Source organism: Pangasianodon hypophthalmus, chromosome 2, assembly GCF_027358585.1.
Source record: "Pangasianodon hypophthalmus isolate fPanHyp1 chromosome 2, fPanHyp1.pri, whole genome shotgun sequence".
NCBI lineage: Eukaryota > Metazoa > Chordata > Actinopteri > Siluriformes > Pangasiidae > Pangasianodon > Pangasianodon hypophthalmus.
Genome location: NC_069711.1, coordinates 29,019,215 through 29,034,556, shown reverse-complemented (window position 1 = coordinate 29,034,556; position 15,342 = coordinate 29,019,215). Strand labels below are relative to the sequence as shown.

The following is a 15,342-nucleotide window of genomic DNA, read 5'->3' as shown; positions in this document are numbered from 1 at the left end:
ATATTTTGTTAAAGTATAAGTTTTACAGGATTAGTCCATCTGTTACTGGAAATGTAATCAACTTCTTTAAAAAGAATTATACAAAAAAAATGAGTCAGGGCACTGATTCAGAGGATGTACCATCCCAGATATTCGGTCAACTTCTTCCACATTGGAGCTATCACCGCCCACAGGAAAATATGTTTCACTCAATCAGCATCATACCATTTCAACGATGTATCCTTTTAATGACGTACCCTTAAAGGTAAATCAATTCAGATAGCATACAATTTAAAGAGAACGTAGACACACTCTTCCAGTTATTACTTAAGGAATGGTTTTTGACCACTACTTTTTTTTTTCCCCCAGAACATCTGAAGGTCTCTGCCACTGGTATTGCTGCTTCAGCCTGATATCTCCATTTCTTCAGCATTCAGCATGTGTAACATACCCTAGCTGTAACAGAACACTGGTCTTCATCCATCTCAGTGTCATGCAGACTCAGTGTCTGGAGCAGTACAATGAGGTCATCAATGGCATCATGTGACATCTAAAAAACACAACCCAGGAGAGAAAGAATACAACTTTGCTTTTTTGCTAGTAGGTACCCAGTCTTATTACTATAATAATAATAATAATAATAATAATAATAATAATAATAATAATAATAATCATCATCATCATCATCATCATCATCATCATCATTCATTCATCTTTAGTAACCCTTGACAGGGGTAGTGTGCTGTTTAAAATGGGCGTATGATTGCAAACAGGTTAACTTGAATGTGGGTATTGGCCATGTGATGGTGTTTAAGGCTGATGGGAAATGGAGTTGAATGTGGAAGCATTATGCTGTGGAGGATTCATGATGGAGTTCATGGTGGAAGCTGATGAAGATGTGACATAGAGTTGAGGGGCAGAGACAGCAAATGCAACTGAGTTTATAACTTTGGGACAGCAAACAGATTTTTTTTTAGGAAGACCTCAATGATCTTTGGCCAGTTGAATTTGATAGTAATTCAAAAATATAAAGAGGGGCCAAACCATTAAGAGCTTTAAAAAACACATAGGAGCACATTAAAATGAACTCCATAATGAAATGGGAGTCTATGAATATATTATTATAATGATAGTTACTGTAATATATGTATATTGTATATGAAAAATCTTGCTATTTAACTTTGATGCATCCCCTTTATGATTGTATGTAAAATTCCTTTTTCCTTTTTAGATCAGTGAATACTTTTCCACATACAGTTAGGAAAATGGCAGGATGAAGAGAATTGAAGTTCCATCCTCTGCAAACGGAAACTCCCATCTCATGGGAACATGTGTGAGTGGAAAAACAGGAAGTTCGTTTTCTCAGGGACTTGACTTATTATAAAACTATGAGAACAGCTCTGTGGATGTGAGGGCTAGACTGGTAAAAATCCAAAGAGAAGTGTTTTGCGGTTGATTAGTACTTAATCCTTGTGGCAAAAGACAGTCAGTCTGTTCTTTCCAACAGACAAGAGGATGAATGGAAAGACACTGAAGCAGTTGGTTTTTGAAACACCAAATGTTTCTGCATTATGGATTACTGAAGTTTGATATTTAAAAAAAAAAACTTGGTAAGTATAATGTTTGTTATACTCTGAGCTGCATATTATTGTATATATATATTATATTATATATATATGTTATTACAATATTCTTTGTTATTTAATTCACTTACAGTCACTAGGCTTCATATTATTGCTTCTAAGGATCTTATTTACTATGCTTTGCTTAACTTATTCAATTAGATTGTTATTTTAGAGAGTTATAAAATGTCAAGGCAGACATGTTTACTTAGCTTTAACAGCAGAGTCATATTTACTGACTTCAGAGGAAAAAATGTATGTGTATTTATATACAATATATATATATAGTAATATAAGTACTACTAGTAGTGTAATCTAGACTTTGTTTACAATAAAGTACGACATTTCATTTCATTAAACCATCTTTACATCTTAGCTTTTTTTTTTAATTTTATTTTATGTGGGGTGGGGGGTGGGGGGGTGGGGGTGGTCGGGGTATGGGTTTTTGGGGGTGGGAACATGATCACTTGGTGCAGAAGTGCACTGTGGCATCTCTAGCACCAGGAGGTTGGTGGGGTTGTGCCCCCTGCTTTCCATTCAGCTGCAGTCCTTCTCTGATCTTGCAGAGGAGTTTTGTTCAACCCCAGTGGCAGCTAACATGAAGCAGTTGTTGAAGCAGAACAGAAGATTGGTTGAAAATTAGCAAATGCTTGCTAGTATTCCATTCTAATCTTTATTTTCTAGTTTGTATTCTTTAGTTAGTTTAAAACAAGAAGAGATGTCAAGGTTAGTATTGTAGCTATTTTATATTAAAAGAATAAAAATCCCTTACAACAGAGCTAGGAGTGACCATAGAAATGGAATGAGTGGAAGCGGGGACAGAGGTGCTCGGAACAGCCGGACACATCATTGCCTAGAAAGAATAGGAGAATATAATGAATTTCAAATTTCAAATTTCAAATTAACCCTAGTTTTAACTATTTAAATGTTTTTACTGTCTAAATGAAATTATATTAGTGATATAAGTAATACAGTGTAGGGGAGAGCCTGCACTACTGCAAAACACATTTTTCTAAATGCATGCATGCATTTAATGATTTCATTACATCTGCATATGTATTTATTTACAAAAAAAAAAAAAAAAAACAGCAGGATTTGTCCACCTGCAGGAGATTTTTTGTGAAAAGTTTTGTGCCATATTTTTATGAAAACTGATCCCAGATCACAGCCTGCTTGTGCTTACCTCATCAACATCCATGTGGATGTCTTGCAGACTCAGGTCCTGGAAGAGGTCCTCAATGCCATCTTGGGTGACCTGGGTAAAAAAAATAAAAAACAAACAAAAAAAACCCACACACACAACTCATGAGTGAAAGAATGAATCTATGTTTATTCACTAATAAAATGTAAACAATTTTGAAAAGAGGATGAAAACTGATCCCAAAACACAACCTGCTTGTTCTTACCTCATCAACATCCATCTGGATGTCTTGGTCGCCAAAGGCAGCTTGAGAGACCTGGGGAAAAAACACAACTCAGGATTAAAAATGATTAAATTAAATTATGAAAAAATAATTAAATTATGCTAGGAACCTGTGGCATAGACTAATGGCTATATGAGTATTGAAAGGTAGAAACAAAAAATTTTTCTACTTCAGCGAATCCATTTATTTTTACTTCTAAGTTTACTTCTAAACTCATTTACTCTATAGTCAGTACATGCAATTCTATAGTTTAAGCTTGGTAAACATGTCTACTTGTAACCTTTATAACACAGTAGAATATTACAATGAATAGAGCATCGATCTGATTTAAAAATGGTATTATGAGCACTGTGAATGTTAGACAATGTATATGTTGCAAATGATCTTGACAGATTAAGCTAGGGATGCCAGAGTTATATGACTAATTGATAAACTCCATGATACCATTATGATATAGTTCAAAGCTCGGAGAGCAACACTTAAAGTTTAACAATAAACTATCTATTTAATGTGTCTGGATTGGCTGTACTGCTTATAGACATTAAAACGTCAGCACAGACAACGCCCAGATATTTTGCATGTGTTTAATCCTCCTACCAAAAGAGAATACTTCCTATTTCCTTCCAACAGACAAAGCTGAAAGGACTTTGATGCTGTTGGTTTTTTGAAGAGCTTTATTATTTTTTTTTTTTTACACACAATGGATGATTGAAGTTTTATATTTTTGTATTTTTTTTTCAGGAGACTAATAATGTCTGACTTGTGAGTATATTGTTTTTCATTGTGCTGCATTTTACAGTCAGTATGCATTATATTTATGGTTCTAAGGTTTTATTTTGTATGCTTTGTATTATTTATCTTAGGACCTGTGTTAATTTACCCAGACTATACTGTTATTTTTGCTATTAATTAGTTAATTTTTGAATAAGGTGTGTAATAGCAGGGAAAACACTAAAATGTGCAGGAGAAAGCATACTCCAAGACGAGGGCTGGGAACCTGTGGCGTAGACTAATGGCTATATGAGTATTGAAAGGTAGAAACAAAAAATTTTTCTACTTCAGCGAATCCATTTATTTTTGCTTCTAATTTTACTTCTAAACTCATTTACTCTGTAATCAGTAAATGCAATTCTATAGTTTAAGCTTGGTAAACATGTCTACTTGTAACCTTTATAACACAGTAGAATATTACAATGAATAGAGCATCGATCTGATTTAAAAATGGTATTATGAGCACTGTGAATGTTAGACAATGTATATGTTGCAAATGATCTTGACAGATTAAGCTAGGGATGCCAGAGTTATATGACTAATTGATAAACTCCATGATACCATTATGATACCATTATGATATAGTTCAAAGCTTGAAGAGCAACACTTAAAGTTTAACAATAAACTATCTATTTAATGTGTCTGGATTGGCTGTACTGCTTATAGACATTAAAACGTCAGCACAGACAACGCCCAGATATTTTGCATGTGTTTAATCCTCCTACCAAAAGAGAATACTTCCTATTTCCTTCCAACAGACAAAGCTGAAAGGACTTTGATGCTGTTGGTTTTTTGAAGAGCTTTATTATTTTTTTTTTTACACACAATGGATGATTGAAGTTTTATATTTTTGTATTTTTTTTTCAGGAGACTAATAATGTCTGACTTGTGAGTATATTGTTTTTCATTGTGCTGCATTTTACAGTCAGTATGCATTATATTTATGGTTCTAAGGTTTTATTTTGTATGCTTTGTATTATTTATCTTAGGAACTGTGTTAATTTACTCAGACTATACTGTTATTATTGATGCCTTATTCGTGGTGTTATCCTACAGTGTTCTAAATGTTACAAGGTAGACACTTACTTAGGTTAAACTGCAGAATTGCTTTTAGTGACCATAGAGTAAATGAGTTTAGAAGTACAATTAGAAGTTAAAATGAATGGGTTCAATGAACATATAATTAGTAGATATAAGTAGATATAATAAACATAATAAGTAGATATACTAGCATAAAATCAAATTATTACTAATATATTCATTTACAGGGGTGTTTAATGGTATTAATACCTGTTCAGGTGTCTTTTTCTTAATTTTTAAAATTTTTTTAAGTTGTATATAAAAAGTCTCCTCTATGACTATATTTGCATGTAGGCGACTATTTGCATGTTGGAAAATGCAAATGTTTACGTACTTGTAACAGTCGGGCCTTCATCTCAGTGGCCAAAATGAGTTAAGTGAAATGCATAGAGTAAATGTATTATTAGCTGGTATTTCTGGTTTTGATAAAATTTTTGGCATTTTTAAAGACAATTAATGATTGTCTTGATCAAACAAATAATGTTTCCAGTCTCTTTTTACAATATTTACATTGTAGCTATTCTGAGAACAACACTAATGCAACTTAGGTGGCGCATCATGGCCATGGACGCTTCCTGTTTTATAATTACTCTAGATCTTGCATCTTTGCATTGATTTGTTTGAAGCTCAGCCTAGTTTGTTAGATAGATAATTTTCTAAGAAGACGAGTCTGTACCACTCTTGTAAACGTTAAGACAGAACATGCTGCTTAAGGTTCAGTCTGTAAGTTAAAAAGCTGTTGGAATGGCTGTCCTTACCTCTTCGGTTTCCATGGGCTCCTGGAGAAGGGACCTGAAAAAGTACAATAAATGTATGAATAACATTGTGTTAAACCGAATTCACTGTTAGGCCGCGTGGTTGCACATGGAGTTCCATGTTCTGAGCTTCAGCGTTCAATGCCCCACGTGCTGCCACAAAATGATAAAAATCTAAGCGTCACTTAAAGTTATCAAAAAGTTAAAAACAATTTCTAGTTTAGCCATGTATTATTTAACATATATATTTAACAATGTGGACAAGTAAATCTTAAGAAGTTACCACTGTTGAGCTGCCATTTTTTTTTGTCGTGATGAGACCATGCGTGTGCGTGATGACGTTTTACACACCTGTGCCTAGGTGTGTAAAACGTCATCACGCAGACGTTTTACACACGTGTGCCTACGTGTATACATAAATGTTCACCAATATCAATTTATTATTATTATTGCTGTTGTTTATTTTTTTCTTTCAGTTGTAGCATCACAATGTGTAATCTTTTTAAAATTCTATAAATTTTAAGATGGTCACCTTCATATTTTATTATTAGTAAATCACCCTGAAAAGTGAATAAGATTACAGAAAAGTGCTGGTACACTGCGGCTCAATTTTAACAATATTATTATTCCCCTTAAACGCTGCTCTTTACACTTAAAACAAATGCATTACAGTCAACTACATATCTTACATTAATTTAAATATTTGTTTAATTTTTATTTAGAAGGAACAGGACTGACAACTCATCATTACAGAACTTCCTTTTTATTTGTTCTCATTCTGTAAATTAGCTAGTGCTATTTTGCTTTATTTATAAAGTTGTACAAAGTGAATCATTAGCTCATATGGGTTGTGCTTACTCTCCATTAAGACTACCTTCGATGTGTCTGGGTGTTCCTGCAGCCGAGGCGGAGAGGACGCTCACATTAGGTGAAGCTCCTCAGCTGATACTGATTGGTATTATATAAAGAATCCATTTATTTGTCTTCAGTAAGTGCTTTATCCTGGTCAGCGTCACTGTAGATTCAGAGTCTATCCCAGTAATACTGGGTAACAAGTAATCTATGGGTAATCTATTGCAGGACACCATGCACACACACTTTCACACCAATTCAGCATAACCAGTCCACCTACCAGCATGTTTTTGGGAGGAAACCTATGAGACCACAGAGAGAGCATGTGAAACTCCATACAGTAACTTGAGCTCAGGATCGAACCAGGAACCCTGAAGCTCTGAGAAAGCAACACCATGCCACCCTACAAAGAAGTGACTTCAGTAGAAAAGTCAATATTCAATCAAAGCACAACTAAACTTATTAACTAAGTTTTTCTTTGTTAATTTTCAGGTGAAGGAGCAGGAAGTTGTACTGAACATTTTATGATCAGCAGTGAGAGACACCCAACTTCACTACTAAGAACAAACCACATGCACCATATACATTCAGGTCCAAAGTGACACAATTTTTGTAATTTTGCCTCTGTATACCACCACAATGGATTTGAAATGAAGCAATCAAGATGTGAATGATTCTTTAATTCTTTAACCACTTCTTTATTACCTCAAGATGCAAACCACTGGTAACACTCAAGAACAGAAAGGCCAGATTAGACTTGCTAAAAACAAAAACCCTGCCATCATATTGATGATGTGACTGCTGATAGAAGTAGCAGGATGAATTGTGAAATGTATAGACCTACTCTTTCTGCTCAGATTCAGTCAAATGCTGCAAAAGTGATAGGACAGTGCTTCACAGTACAGATGTGTAATGACGCAAAACATACCATGAAAGCAACCCAAGTGCTTCTGAAGGCAAAAAAATTTAATGTTCTTAAATATCCGATGATCTTAACCCAACTGAAGAAGCTTTTCAGAACATCTCGAAGGAGGAAACTCATCATTTGGTGATGTCCATGGGTTCCAGATTTCAGGCAGTCATTGACTCCAAAGGATTTGCATCCAGGTATTAAAATTAATCCTATTATTTATGATTATGTTAGTTTGTCCAATGACTTTTGAGCCTGTGTAAATGGAGGGATTCTGCAAAAAAATGGCTGTAATTCTTTAATGGTTAATGCAATATTTTTGTTAAACCCCTTGAATTAAAGCTGAAAGTCTACACTTCGATCACATCTTGATTGCTTCATTTCAAATCCATTGTGGTGGTGTACAGAGGCAAGATTACGAAAATTGTGTCACTGTCCAAATACGTATGGATCTAACTGTATATAATATATTCAAAGTTCAGACACTAATTAACTCACAAACTATGTTTCTATTTTCTCTTTTTACTTGTATGCTGAATTTAATAGACATTAATAGGATTGGGACCAGTTGAACTAAATAACAAGAAAACATAAAAGTTAATATAAAGGTTATGTATTGCATTTTACTGTTTCTTTACTGCTTACATAGACTAAGTAGACATTTTCCATCAAATTATTTTCATGTACTTTTCCATGTATTTGATGTTTTGCTAGTATAATCAAGACCTTGTTTACAATAAAGTAAGAAATTTTGTTTAATTAAAAAGGCAATGCTTCTTCTTTTTTTAAAAAAAAAATTAAGGTAAAAATGTTTTCAAGGCCATCTGGTATAAATGGACCAACAGTGCTAAATCAAGTCAAGTCAAGTTTGTCATTTCAACCATATACAGCCAGTTAGTACATAGTGAAACGAAACAATGTTCCTCCAGGACCAAGGTGCTACATAAGACAAACACAGAACAACACAGAAGTACAAGGGACTACATGAATTTATACATAAAGTCTACAAGTGCAAACATGTGCAGACAGCACAAGACAGTACAATGACTACTGAGATAGACAATGGGTGCAGTAAGTCCCAGTGCAGCGCCGACCAGTACACAGTTCTATTAGAAAGTGAATCCAGTGACAATAGTGCAAAAAAAGTACAATATAAGTTGCTGTAGGTGTAAACATAAGAAGTAGCAGCCTAGTAGAGAGTATAAATAAATATTTGTAGCAGCATAATGTAATCATGAAGTCCATCCATCCATCCATCCATTCTCCATACCATTATCCTACACAGGGTCACGGGGGAGCCTGGAGCCTATTATCATGATGATGTCTTACCTCAGATGATTGTAGAAATGTCTTCAAGATTTAAATCATTAATTACTTCCACTTTTATTGAAGAAATAATTTTAAAATACGAGTAAAGGAATTTATATGAAAGGTTAATTCATGGAAAGGGGTTATTTCCTGTCACACTCCATATACACCGATCAGCCATAACATTATCACCTGTCTAATATTGTGTAGGTCCGTCTTGTGCCACCAAAACAGCTCTGACCCATTGAGGCATGGACTCCACAAGACCTCTGAAGGTGTGCTGTGGTATCTGGCACCAAGATGTTAGCAGCAGATCCTTTAAGTCCTGTAAGTTGTGAGGTGGGGCCTCCATGGATCGGACTTGTTTGTCCAGCACGTCCCACAGATGCTCGACTGGACTGAGATCTGGGGAATTTGGGGGCCAAATCAACACCTTGAACTCTTTGTCATGTTCCTCAAACCATTCCTGAACAATTTTTGCAGTGTGGCAGGGCATATTATCCTGCTGAAAGAGGCCACTGCCATTAGGGAATACTGCTGCCATGAAGGGGTGTACTTCGTCTGCAACAATGTTTAGGTAGGTGGTACGTGTCAAAGTAACATCCACATGAATGCCAGAATCCAAGGTTTCCCAGCAGAACATTGCCCAGAACATCACACTGCCTCTGCTAGCTTGTCTTCTTCCCATAATGCATCCTGGTGCCATCTCTTCCCCAGGTAGACAACACACACGCACCCAGCTGTCCACATGATGTAAAAGAAAACACGATTCATCAAACCAGACCACCTTCTTCCATTGTTCCTTGGTCCAGTTCTGATGCTCACGTGCCCATTGTAGGTGCTTTCAGCAGTGGACAGAGGTCAGCATGGACACTCTGACCGGTCTGCAGATACGCAGACCCCATACACAGCAAGCTGTGATGCTCTATCTGTGCTGACACCTTTCCATCACCTTTTTCAGCAGTTTGTGATACAGTAGCTCTTCTGTGGGATCGGATCAGATGGGCAAGCCTTCGCTCCCCACACGCATCGATAGGTATTAACCACTGCATACCGGGAACACCCCACAAGGCCTGCAGTTTTTGAGATGCTCTGACCTGCTCGTCAAGCCATCACAATTTGGCCCTCATCAGAGTTGCTCAGCTCCTGATGCTTGCCCATTTTTCCTGCTTCCAACACATCAACTTCGAGAACTGACTGTTCACTTGCTGCCTAATATATCCCACCCCTTGACAGGTGCTATTGTGACGAGATAATCAATGTTGAGGGCAGTCGTGGCCTAATGGATAGAGAGTCAGACTTGCAACCCGAAGGTGAACCTGAAGGTTGTGGGTTCGAGTCCAGCAGGGATTGTAGGTGGGGGGAGTGAATGACCAGCGCTCTCTCCCACCCTCAATACCATGACTGAGGTGAGACCCTTGAGCAAGGCACCGAACCCCCAACTGCTCCCCGGGTGCCGCAGCAAAAAAAGGCTGCCCACTGCTCCGGGTGTGTGTTCACGGTGTGTGTGTGCACTTGGATGGGTTAAATGCAGAGCACAAATTCCTAGTATGGGTCACTTCACTTCACTTCATCATGTCACCTGTCAGTGGTTTTAATGTTATGACTGATCAGTGTATTTTCCTTCATATTTACTGAAAGCCATTTTACTTTCACAAATAAATGGTGTTTAATTAATAAATGTCTTTCCATTTATTCTTTTAGGGACTTATGCAGAGATGGTGACTTAAGTCAAGTTACACTGATAATTATGTAAATGTTTGGCTATGCAAGTAGGCGTAAGGAAATATGTTTTTTGGGCTCCCCGATCAGATTATTAAAATTACCTGTGCGCATTTCACACCTACGAGGAGGGCAGATTTTCCTTGAGGAGAAGCATCTGAGACAGAGTTTTCAGTAGCACCTAGAAAAGGGCCTGTCTTTAAACCCAAACTAACATCAAGGATAGAAAATGAGAACTTAAGAAGGAAATAGCATTTTTCCCCTTTTGCTGTCAAATGCTATACGATGTAACATAAAAGGAAGAGACAATTATAAAAAAAGAAAAATAAAAAAAGACTAATATGATGATATATGAACTGGAAGATGACAAGCATTGAAAGCTAATAGAAGTCTAGTATATTGCCAATATATTGCTGCATGAATAGTCCTAGCTGTCATTATCACATTAATCACTACAAATTTAGTTTAATTTAACAACATGGCTTCCACCATCTTTAGTTGGCAGCTTATAAAATAGCACTTGATCCAGCTATTATAAAAATAGATTAATAAGCAAAATTAAAAAAACTCCTTGAGATAAGCAATGTCTCTAATTAAGATGCTGTTTCCACCAGTGTGTTCTGTAAGGAAAAAAAATCCTGTATAGTATTAATTAATTAATAATTTCATATGTATTTAATATTGGCCTCAATTGGCATTCCGTAGTATTTTGGAATGTTTTTACAGACCAATTTCAGTAGTTACATGAAAATGTCAGACAGTGGTACTAGACTTCCTACTGCTCCTTGCATGATTTGATATCACTCAAGAAAAATGGGCTTGAGTCCAAGGTCTGAATTGCATGAGACTGTTTTAGGTAAACTCCGCCCCACTGTCTGAGTGTGAATATCAATGTGCCATATTACTTCCTCACTTTACACACATAACTACGGCCCTTAGTGAACATGTAGATAACTACTTTTTGAGGTCTTCACCAATCCAATAATAAAGAGAATGCACAAAATTTTCAGTTCAACTGCTGACAAACTGGCAGTGACATGAAATTACTTTAAATGTATCAATGACAAGATACACAGGATACACAATGACAAGGTTACAATGACAGGAGAAACTTTGAGCCACATGCATTTTATTAGTTTCACTCTTTTTTTAAACCCATGCCATCCACCCCCCCACTTTGGAGGACTTAAACTTTGTTTAAATTTAATACAATATAGATTAAATAATAAAGCAAAGCAAAGAAGTAACATATACATATTTACAATAATCCCCAGACAAGACAGAAGTTATATTTGTGTATTAGTATAGATGCGTGATTAAAGAAGACGTTAGATATATACAAAAGTCCAACATGTGCCAAATATATAGAGCTTCTGAAAATGGAGAGTTGCTGTTTCAGTCGCATATCTCCAGTTGTTCATCCATCAGATCCTGGCTGTGATGATCTGTCTGTTCATCTGTCTGTTCATCTGTCTGATCATCTGTCTGATCATCTGTCTGATCATCGGTCTGATCATCTGCCAGGGAGAAAAAGCTCTGTTTATTATGTGTTCAGAATCAAGTTTTGTGTGTATTGGTATTATTTTATAATTGAGTTTTTATTTGGGTGACAAATAAAAATAAAAATTTTGGGATGTCAGATAAACTGTAACTCTTAGGGGTGTAAAGATTGGATGATTTGGATCAATGCATGGATTAAAGGGCAATCATTGAAATGAATTGGGAAAGTCATAACGCAATTTTTATCTGAAAAAGACAGACAACTGTTGTGTAAAAACAACTCAGATTTTAAACTGACATGTGAGTAATTTAATAGGCTAGCAAGGTGATTTACCTGAAACTCTGATACTTCTAAAACAGGCCTTCTCTACGTCATCATCATTTAGGAATTAATGGTAAGTCTACTGCAGGTCACATTCTGATTGAATCGTTCCGTATTGTAGCAGATTCAGTGGTATGGTCAGTTATCAGATTGTTGTCTTTAGAACCAAAATCGTATCATAACGTGTGTTACACTGAGTTTAACACCCCTAGTAACTACACCCTTAAGAAAAAAATCATGTGATCATGTGTTATTATATGATCACATGCGAACAACATGTGAAAGTGCATTTCAACATGCCTTGACACCACAGCACAAAAAAACCTTTTCTGTAAGGGTGAAGTATACCATTCATATTATAGGACTATTTATCATATTATAGGCCATGTTTACCTCATCCATCTTCTCTACATCCACATCCACATCCATCTTCTCTACATCCACATCCACATCCATCATCTCTGAATCCACATCCACATCCATCTCTTCTTCCCCCAGACTTAGTTTCTGGAAGAATTCACTGATCTCAATAATGTCATCATGTGGCATCTGTGTAAATAAACACATAGTGTGGGTCTTCTAAACAATCAAAATAAATATAATAATTTATTATAAAATATGATTGATTATACTTAAGTTTAACTAGTACAAATTCAGTAAAGAAAGATAAAAGAAAGATCCCACTTAGTCATTGTTGGGTTGTTTCACCCATGGTACTTTGCTGTCAAAGGCACGTTCTGGCTTTAAGCTGCTTCAGCATTCTGTGAATTTCTCCAGAGGAGAAATAAGAGTGGGAGAATGAAAGAGTAGTGTGGACAGGAGGGAAGGAATCCCACTTCAGTCAACCACAACTGCTGTATGAGTGACTTCACTGTCATTGTCTTTCACATATTTGTGACCAGAGATCAAGCTCAGTACAGTTTAGTGGATGTTTCGTGGGGGGTGGGGGAGGATGGATGGAGGGAGAAGAGATTAAGAAAAAGGCGGAGAGAAAAGAGGGGAGGAAGGACACAAAGAGAGAGAGATGGTTAAAACAAACAGGAACTTCATTTCGTAACAAAGTATTCACTTATCACAATATAGAAAATGGCAATTTAAAAAAAAAAGCAGACAGCTCACCTTCATATGCATCTCCTCCACATCCAGACTTAATTGCTGCAGATGCGCGATGAGCTGAAAAAAAAAAAAATAAGGCATGTAATATAAGGCATAAATACATAAATACCTATATACATACATATATAAATGTTTAATATAGAAGGATGCAAACTTGATATGTAAAGTAGCTGTGGCTAAAGACTAAACCTAATGTCCACACACATCAATATAAAATTGTCATGACCACTGAATGATGATGTACGTTGGTTTGGATGTTACCAGTAGTGCTATTAATAATAATAATAATAATAATAATAATAATAATAATAATAATAGTTCTATCTACATACATGTACTTATCCAAATAATACACTGATCGTTATCGTATATATTTTGATAAAACTAAACTTGCATCTTGAAGCAACAGTAAAATTACTGATCTGGGATCTGGCTTCTCTTTTCCTGTTTTAAATGAGCAGATTAACACTTGAAGGAGAGAACTGGTCTCAGATCAGCATTTGCACGTGTTTACCTCCACAAATAAATGAATACGCAAATATATGTGAATACCTACGTACAGACATTTCTATATTAAGCTAATAGTAAACTAATGCTTTCATTATTAAATGAATTAATACATGCGCTAATCCTTAGCATTTCAGGAAATAATGAACTGTACACAGTATCATCCAACCAATCATCTATGAATAGCTATTAATACTGGTAAAAGTTAAAGTATTGACATCTTGCTAACTCATTCTGTTAATTAATCCCATGATTACAGTATTAATAGAAATTGGTTACATTATGGTGGGTGTATTTGGAAACAACATAGGTTAGCTCAAATTACAGGCCATAATAAAGGTATATTATATGATTAAGACAGAAAACAAGTCATCACTTTGATAGCAATCTCTCTAGTCACGATATTTAATGAATAGAAGCCTCATCATTGCTCTTAACTCAACTGATGACTTAAATAGGAGCTGAAATAATTGCTAATTTATTCAGACCACCATACATTTATCACATACTGTATTTTTCTGTACATTTAGTAGCAACAGTTATTTAAACCTCTTCATAATTACCTCAGAGTGTTCGGGCCTGCTGCTTGCCATTGCTGCTTTGAAGAATTTAATACATTTAATACGTACAGTAGAAAACAAAATTGCAAGAATAAAAATAAGGAATGTTGCATTTGAGCATTTAACAGTTTCTTAATAACCACTACACAAAAGTCCAATCTGCAATTTACTTCACTGTTTGAGCATTTTTTTTATTAATAGGACCTACCTGTGACTTGATTTCCAGCTTACTAATGTGTCAACTAAGAGCTTACATGCAATTATTTAGCCTTCAGACAAACCAGTACCTTGCTCCTCCTTCCCTGTTCATCTCTGAGTAAGTGTGTTGTGATGTCACACTTGAGAAATAGAAACTGTTGAGGAGCATGAATGCTTGTATTTTATTAACCTTTAATTTCATAACACAATTTTTTACAATTATTTGTAATATTATTGTATTGTTTGTACTGTTAATAAAATATTGCTGTACTGTTAATAAAATATAATTTCCTGGCTTTGGTTGTTCGGCAACAGCAACAACAGCAACAACAACAACAACAACAACATTATTACTATTACTATTGGTAATTTTTATTGTTGTTGTGGTGGTGATGAGGGTTGTTCATAGTGTCATAATATTATTATTATAGCTAGATTGTTGGATATGATATTTCACTGGCAGCAAGTTTGTGGTTTATCAACATTATAAACATTTCCTATTCAAACTGCCACAAATTGTTTGTGCTTGCAGAACAGAAACTTAGCTGGGAAACAGAAACCTAACTGTGAAACAGAAACTTAAGAGTGCACATATGTGTTTGTCTGAGAGTGTATAAGCTGAAAAAAGCTTCTTATATATCACTGCATTTTAACAGCCCAAGAACACACACATACACACACTTACTTGTATTGCTGCACTTGTGGCTGCTGTAAAT

The 15,342-nt window shown here is 35.6% G+C and overlaps 2 long non-coding RNA genes across 4 annotated transcripts; one reads left to right on the top strand and one right to left on the bottom strand.

The window, feature by feature from the left end:
- Nucleotides 1-1,123: 1,123 nt before the first annotated feature.
- Nucleotides 1,124-9,385, top strand: LOC113538261 (uncharacterized). 2 transcript variants are annotated; one of them, XR_008301374.1, is made up of 3 exons: nucleotides 1,124-1,589; nucleotides 3,767-4,684; nucleotides 6,976-9,385. It is a non-coding gene; the product is annotated as an uncharacterized LOC113538261 (long non-coding RNA). The 2 variants fall into 2 exon arrangements; XR_008301373.1 differs by lacking the exon at nucleotides 1,124-1,589 and having other exon boundaries at nucleotides 2,066-4,059; nucleotides 4,664-4,684.
- Nucleotides 9,386-11,535: 2,150 nt separating this feature from the next.
- Nucleotides 11,536-14,739, bottom strand: LOC113538242 (uncharacterized). Of its 2 annotated transcripts, none has more exons than XR_003403820.3 (4): nucleotides 14,637-14,739; nucleotides 14,432-14,463; nucleotides 12,639-13,418; nucleotides 11,536-11,940 (listed from the first exon to the last, which is right to left on the bottom strand). It is a non-coding gene; the product is annotated as an uncharacterized LOC113538242 (long non-coding RNA). The 2 variants fall into 2 exon arrangements; XR_004579526.2 differs by having other exon boundaries at nucleotides 14,432-14,466; nucleotides 14,637-14,675.
- Nucleotides 14,740-15,342: the final 603 nt, after the last annotated feature.